At 35.1% G+C, this 7,583-nt stretch overlaps 1 long non-coding RNA gene across 1 annotated transcript; it reads left to right on the forward strand.

Moving 5' to 3' along the window:
• The first annotated feature begins 3,375 nt into the window (after positions 1–3,375).
• On the forward strand, positions 3,376–6,141 carry LOC141717222 (uncharacterized). The gene is made up of 4 exons (XR_012573559.1): positions 3,376–3,608; positions 4,519–4,571; positions 5,510–5,679; positions 5,788–6,141. It is a non-coding gene; the product is annotated as an uncharacterized LOC141717222 (long non-coding RNA).
• The last annotated feature ends 1,442 nt before the right edge of the window (positions 6,142–7,583 follow it).

Here is a 7,583-nt window from a genome sequence, read left to right on the forward strand (position 1 = left end):
CAAAGATTGCGTTTATCACCGGTCCCCGAGGTTGGGGATTTCACCCCTGATCATCTTGATCTCTCCTTCGATCATCGAAGTTCCTTCTCCCACTGTTATTTCTTTCATCTTTCTCTCCATTCCCAGTATACGCTCAGCCTTCCTTTCCGAATGAGGAATTCAATCTCATCCTTCAGTTGTCGGCACTCATCAGTGTCATGACCAGCATCCTTGTGAAATTTATAATATTTGCTCTTATCTAGCTTAGTAGGATCAACCTTCAAGGGCTTAGGCCAACGAACATCCATATCTCTTTCGATTTCCATTAAGATCTGACTTCTAGGAGCATTCAACTTAGCATATTCGGTGAACTTTTGTCCAGGTCCAACTTAGCTCAGTTCTAGGATACTTGTCCTTGGCATTATATTCTAGATCAGTCTTTCGCTTCTTGCCTCCAGCGGGCTCGTTGTTCACCACCGTCTTTCTCATGCTTTCCTCCACTTTGATATACTTCCCGACCCTATCTTGGAGCTGTAACATGCTTTCAGGGGCGCTTGGCTAATGACATCTTGAAGAATTCATCCCTAATTCCCTGCTGCAGTGCTATCATAGCTACCTTATCGTCGAGGTCCGGGACCTTCAAAGCTTCTTTTGTGAAACGGTTCAGATAATCTCTCAAGGACTCCTTTGCTCCTTGCACAACACTCATGAGGGATGCTGAACTCTTCTCATGCACTCTTCCACTGATGAATTGCTTAATGAAAGCTTGACTTAAGTCTCTAAAGGACCCAATTGAATTCAGAGGCAAACGACTATACCACATTTGAGCCATTCCCGATAGAGTTTGAGGAAATGCCCGACACTTAATAGCATCATTCACGGGCTGTAACAATAGTGCATTAGAGAATGTTCTGACATGATTAGCGGGATCTCCAGTACCATCGTATGCTTTGATGGTGGACATCTTAAACTTCCTTGAGATGTGGGCATTCATTATTTCTTCAGTGAATGGTGGAGTTGGATCATCATGATCTCCTAGGGGCATGAGATCACTTGGATCAGCCCTTGGGGCAATAGCCCTTCTTGGTATGGGACTATCCAGGTCTATGATTGGAGGAGGATCTCTCCTCCTCGGAGGTAGTAGGGGTCTTGGGTTAAGTGCGCCTCCAAGTCGCGCTTCAACCTTTGGATCTCAGCTTCATAAGCCCTGATCCTCTCTTGTACTTCTTGGGAATTCGTCCCTCGGGTGCTCCTAGGACACTGATTACCATCAGACATCGGCTCTTTACTAGCACGCCTCCTTCTTGGAGCCACATTATTATCCGAAGACTCGGAGTCTCTCTCAGTGTAAGGCCCAAAGAATTCTTGATCCTCCGGAAAAAGAGTCAAACCGCGTATACAGGGAGGCGTCTTCCCATGCGCTTCACTCCGATTTGCATGTCCACTTCCTCCAACCTCGGGGTACAAGGGCATCCCATAAAGGGGGTTAGCGGTCACAATAGTGGAATACTCATACCCAACGGGTCGAGAATTTACAGGTGCATGTAGCTGCTGAAATTGGGAATTCATCCCTTGAGGAGCCGGGGGATTCGTCCCTTGTGGCTGAGGCTCGGTTGCCCCTATTGGGGTTCCTCCTTGGGTAGAAGCGTAGGACGAGTGTGGGGATATCTCCACCGTCGACGAAATCGTTTGAGTTGTTCCAACCGGTGTTCCTTCAAGGGCGCTGTTTCCACTCCGTGTTCTCGCCATGGTTGTTGTTATACTTTCCCACAGACGACGCCAAATGTTATGGATTGAAAACTAGGATATATTAATTGTTATATTTATTACTAGGGTTTATGAGCTTCGAGACTCGATTTGACTGCTCTTGTGTTTCGTGACTCAATCTGCCTTAACAAGATGCCTACGTACCATGCTATATGTCAATGATCAAGTCAAAAACGTAGTTCTAATTTGTGGGGTGAGACCCCTTATATAGGCATGAGATGCCTTTGAATTAGGTTAGGGTTAGGGGACTTGGTGGACAAGTCTCAGATTTAAAGTGAATTTTGGAGTCATATAATGCAGGATATTAATTCTTTATCCTATGAGATTTCTTGGAGACCAATCTCCAAGGAATTGTGTCCTTATCTGGACTTTACTTATCAACTAATTTATCCCCTATAAATTAATTACGAAATTAATTAATATTCAGGGTTTTGAGCCCTTTTTATTGGGCTTTATTGTCATCCCAATTCAGGTATAATTAATGTGATATTAATTACGCAATCAGAGTTTATTTTACTCCCTATCAGGGGATTAGGGGCGGGGATATTACTTCCCGACCCCGAAGTAACCCGATTCATATCCCTACAAACAAATTTCAAATATTTTTGTTATAATAATATAGTTTTGATTTTTTTTATTAATTATGATCATATAGCATACAATAAATATTTAATCTCAAAATTCTCGGAATAAATTAAAATCGAACTCTACGATAAAAAATCAGCTCTCACCACTTAAGTTATCTAATACCGCTCTAATAATATATATGAAAATAAAGAGAAGTAAGACAATATCATTTGTCGTATTCGGAAATCACTTCTGTATAGATACAATTTTTTTGAGATAATATTTAAATATATATGTCGGTCCGTGACTCGTACGCAGTGTTGTAAAAAGCGCATTAAGCGGACGCTTAAGCGAACGCTTAAGCGGAACCGGAGGTAAAAGCGTTTGGATTAATACAAAATCGGATAATTAAGCGTTTAATAAAGTTTAAGCGGGTTTAAGCGACTTTAAGCGGAATTAAGCGGATTTTGACCGTTTAAGCGGTTTGTGACTAAATTAAACGGAGATTAAAAATAATTAGAAAAAGAAAAATATTATTTTTCAAAGAGGTGTAATTTGATATTTTTAAATATTACTTGTATTTTTTAATTTAATTATTACTTTGTTAATGATCATTTTATTGATTTATTATAACATGTGGATGTTATCTCTTTATTCGAAAATATTCATTATTTTTAATATATTTATTTATTTATAATTCGATTAATGGCCCGCTTTTAAAACCGCTTAAGCGTTCGTTTTAGAGTTTAAGCACTAGAAGGTGACCCCACCACTTAAGTCCGATTTGCGCTTTTTACAACAATACTTGTACGGGCTTTTACGCTAGTTTATTTAATAACGGAGAATTAAAATATTAAATTAAAGATCCCTATTATAAATTGAAATTGATTAATAATTTTTTTTTATTTAAATCACCAATTTATATAACGATTCCATTTTATTCCCTTCCCCGTTAACCCATTTCCAAATTTCCATTCTCAATTTCTCATTTTCATCGACCATCAAACGCCCCTAAATTGGTCTATGCATGCAAATATGCAATAATACAAACCTATAAAAACCCAGAAGACAAATTAAATAATTGTTAGAAAAGAAAATGATAGGAACAGAAATAAAATTCACACCCATCTTCTAATTCCCTGGAAGATGATCTTATTGCTTCAGTGCGGTAACCGAGTGTTAGCAGCGCTTTGGGTTTGATGGTTTGGAAACAAGGTGAAGATCAACAGTCTCCTTTTCACTGTATTCTTCTTTCTGCTGAAGCTGATCTCTATGAGATTGTTACTGAAATCAAGGTATCAATTTCAAGTGTTACGTGTATTTTTTTGGACTAATATATGCCTTGGTTCTAACAAATAATACTGCTGAGCCATACTCTGGATAAGTCCTTAACCATTTGAGCTATGCGAAAGTATTTCTTATATTTGTTTACTCTATATCCTTGCTCTTTTGCTGCCTAACTTTTGATAAGTTAATAAGTTAGCAACTACTATGATAAACAACAATGTTGAGTATAATTAATTAAATGCTATGCTTTCACTTCAACTACGCAGTTTTGATTCAAATGTACTAAGTACCTAACCTTGGAATCCTTAGTTATTACAATACTCCCTCCGTCCCTTAATACTTTTCCCGTTTGTCTTTATCATGTTTGCCAACGCACACTTTTGATAGTTAATATCTTTAATTTTGTATTAATATAAAATATTAAAATTTCACCGTATCAAAGTACTCATAAATATGAATCAAACAAGATCACTCGTGACTATATCTACTCTTACAGATTAGGCGTAAATTAATAATTTGTCTCATGTTATGAACAATCCCGACATATGAAACGAGAAAAGTAATAAGGTACGGAGGAAGTATCATCTAATTTCACTCATTCTATTCATATAGTCTGGGATGAACCTGTTTTGATCCTCTCAATATTGTGTCTATCAATTTAGTTTAAAAAAGCGATGTACGATTGTCTGAAGTTCCTTCAACATCTGACACTGAGCTCACCTTAGGAGCAGATTGAGTTGTTTGCAATGCGCTTTGTTAAAATCCCAATTCCAGTACGGTTGTTCATCAAAGTGCACATCTCTACTTATCACAATTTTCTTTTCACCCAAGCTATAAATTCTGTACCCTTTTGCTTCTGCTGCATAACTGTAAGTATCCCTTTTTCAGCCGTTTCATCAAGCTTTTCTCTCTTGACAGATGGCACATGAAAGTAGCATAAAGAGCCAAATATAATGAGATGTTTACAGAAGGTTTGTCAACAGACCATGCCTCTATCAGTGTTTTGCCTTGATTTGATTTTGTTGGTAATTTAGTAAGCAAATAAGCAGAGGAATTGACTGCTTCATCCCCTAAAAAATATGGTAGCTTCTTTTCAAATAACTTGCACCTTGCCAACTCAATCATTGTTCTGTTTTTTCGTTCGGAGACTCCATTCTGCTGCAGTGAGTATGGGACCGTAAGCTGATCTACAATTCCACCTTTTTCACAGAAAACATTGAACTCTTTGGAGATATACTTACCACCATTGTTAGTTCTGAGAACTTAAAATTATCTGTCTGATTTGAGTTTCAGCCAAATTTTTGAAGATTTTAAACACATGAAGCACTTGTGATTTGGATTTTAGAAGTTAAACCCATGTCATTGGCTGAAATCATTAATAAGTAGAGTAGAATAAACATTGTTGCTCAATGCATTGTGCTTATAGGTCCAGAAATGTTTAAATGAATTAATTCTACTTTCTCAGTAGCTTTCTTGGCTAAAATCTGAGGAAAAGATTTTCCGTGATCCTTTCCTGGTTCACAACTTTCACAAATTTCGACATTACCTGTGATTTCAGACATCTTCAACCGCACCAGATTCTTGCATGAATTTCAAGGTAATTATAATGACCATATCTTTTGGTCATACTATACTCTCATCAATCTTAACACTAAATACATGGCCTTCAACTACATCAAACTTAAGATAAAATCTATTTCCATTTCACTTCTAGTTTTGCTACCTCTTTTCCATTTACATCATAGATTAAACAAAATTTATCTTTAAAGTAGACTTCATATCCATTCCTAACCATTTGTCCAACACTAAGACGATTTTGATCAAAATCTGGAATGCAGAGAATATTAGTAATTACTTTCGTACCTCGTTTGGTGTTAGTAGTAACTGTTCCTTTTACTTTCGCCTGCAGCACTCATCATATCCCAGCTTCAGTTTAGGCGAACTGATTTGTCACTTAAGGTAGATATTGCCATAGATTTTGTCATGTGAGTGGTAAATTCACTGTCACTCTGCCAAGTATAGTGTTCATTAGACTGAGTGTGAACCAGCAAGCTTCATGCACAAGAGCAGAGAATTAAGGTAAATCTGCTTGAAATGCTCCTTCAGTAGCTTCGTCACTTCTATTAAAATTCTCTGCTCTTGTGCATGAAGCTTGCTGGTTATCTTTGCAATTGTTGGGTTTTGCAGGTCACATAACTTCAATTGCAGAGATCTTGGTTTCAAACTTTTGAGGCATTGAAACCATGATTTTTTCAACTATCTTTTGATTTTTGAATGCTTCGCCAAGTAGCCTCACTTAATTTACAACATCTATTAAGCTGCCAGAATAATCTTCAACAGATTCATCATCTTTCCATCTTCATCAGTTCAAATTCTCTCTATAAGGTAAGGAGCTGGACAGCTTTGACTCTGTTATTGCCCTCGTACTCACCTCGAAGCTTTTCCCATACCTGTTTAAGTGTTTCCAAGTCTATGATTTTAGTAAAGATATAATTCTGGTGGAGAAATTACAGCTTATGGATCGTCTTTCAGTGCTGTTTCCAGTAGTATGTTCCTCCTGTTTAAAAAAAAGGCTTTTTGAATTTCTGGATGCTTGAACAGATGCAACCAGGTTCGTAAAACCAGTTTAAACTGGAACTTCTATTCTCTCTCAATTAAAATACTGTCTGCTGCTGCCTTATAGGATAGCTCCGATACCATATCCCGGTTTTTTAAAATATGTGTATATGATATAAACGAGAAAAGAAAGACCAAGGGGCGTAAAGCCAAGTATAAAAGAGATAGATAGATAGGAGTAGGAATCTTTGCTTATATGTAGCTGCTATATTAGCAATGAAGGAATCTTTGCATATCTGTAGCTGCTATATTAGCAATACTACTTCCTTACAACTTTCTTGATGATTACAAACAATGAAAGGCTTGCCAAATTATATAGAAAAAAACATACTTCCTAGAAAGAAGATACTGAAAATATTAATAGAAATAGAAGATGCTAATAACACTAATTTTTTTAGAGTAAATCGCACTTTGCACCCCTTATAAATATTCACTTTTTCGGTTTGACCTTAAACTTTTAATTTTGGCAGAATGCATCCCTCAACTTTAAATTTTGTTTCATATCGCACCTCTTTTAACAATTTTTAAGGGTAAAATTGGAATAAATTTTTTATGTTTATATTATTACAATGTGCACCCCGTATTTATAATATTGTAACAGATTACACCCCGATTTTAATTTCGACTCATTTCAAAAAATATATAAATTTGTATGATAATATTAGATAATATTTTTTCACTTAAAAATAATTAAAATATAAATAATCTCTATTAAATCTGAATAGAAATCACATAAAGTCATTTATCCAAATTAATTTAATTTAAATAATATGCAGATAATTTTAAATTATACATATTTTTAAATAATAATATCAAAAGATATTTTTTTATCAAATATGTGTCTAGGTTTTGATATCACTTTTTGGCACAATCTTTATAATTTTTTATTTTTTATTTTTTTTTAATATTTTTATAATAAATCTCTATTAAAACTATAAGTTTCCTAATTTTTCAAAATTTTTACTGTTACTAAATACTTCATTTGATTCATGTTCTTATGTTTATTTTTATAATAAGTTAGCTACAAAATATGTATCAAATTAAAAATTCGTAAAATGCATGCAGTGTTATTAAACATTCTTTTTCTCGGAATCCACTTAACTAAATTACACAAACCAAAATTTTCTACTTTATTAGCTTTGGTTTGGATTTCATAAATGATAATTTACTAAAAACCACAAAATTTTTATGTTTATGTTTGGCTTCAAGATTTCGTTAATTTTATAGCATCTGGTTTTGATTTGGATCATTTTTATAGCATTAATTTTAGGTTTCGGTTTATTTTTTAAAAAAAATCACACTCGACCCTAGCCAGTTTGTCTGTTATATGTTTTGTTTTTTATTTTACCTTTTTAATATATATTTTT

This window comes from Apium graveolens, chromosome 4 (genome assembly GCF_009905375.1).
Source record: "Apium graveolens cultivar Ventura chromosome 4, ASM990537v1, whole genome shotgun sequence".
NCBI lineage: Eukaryota > Viridiplantae > Streptophyta > Magnoliopsida > Apiales > Apiaceae > Apium > Apium graveolens.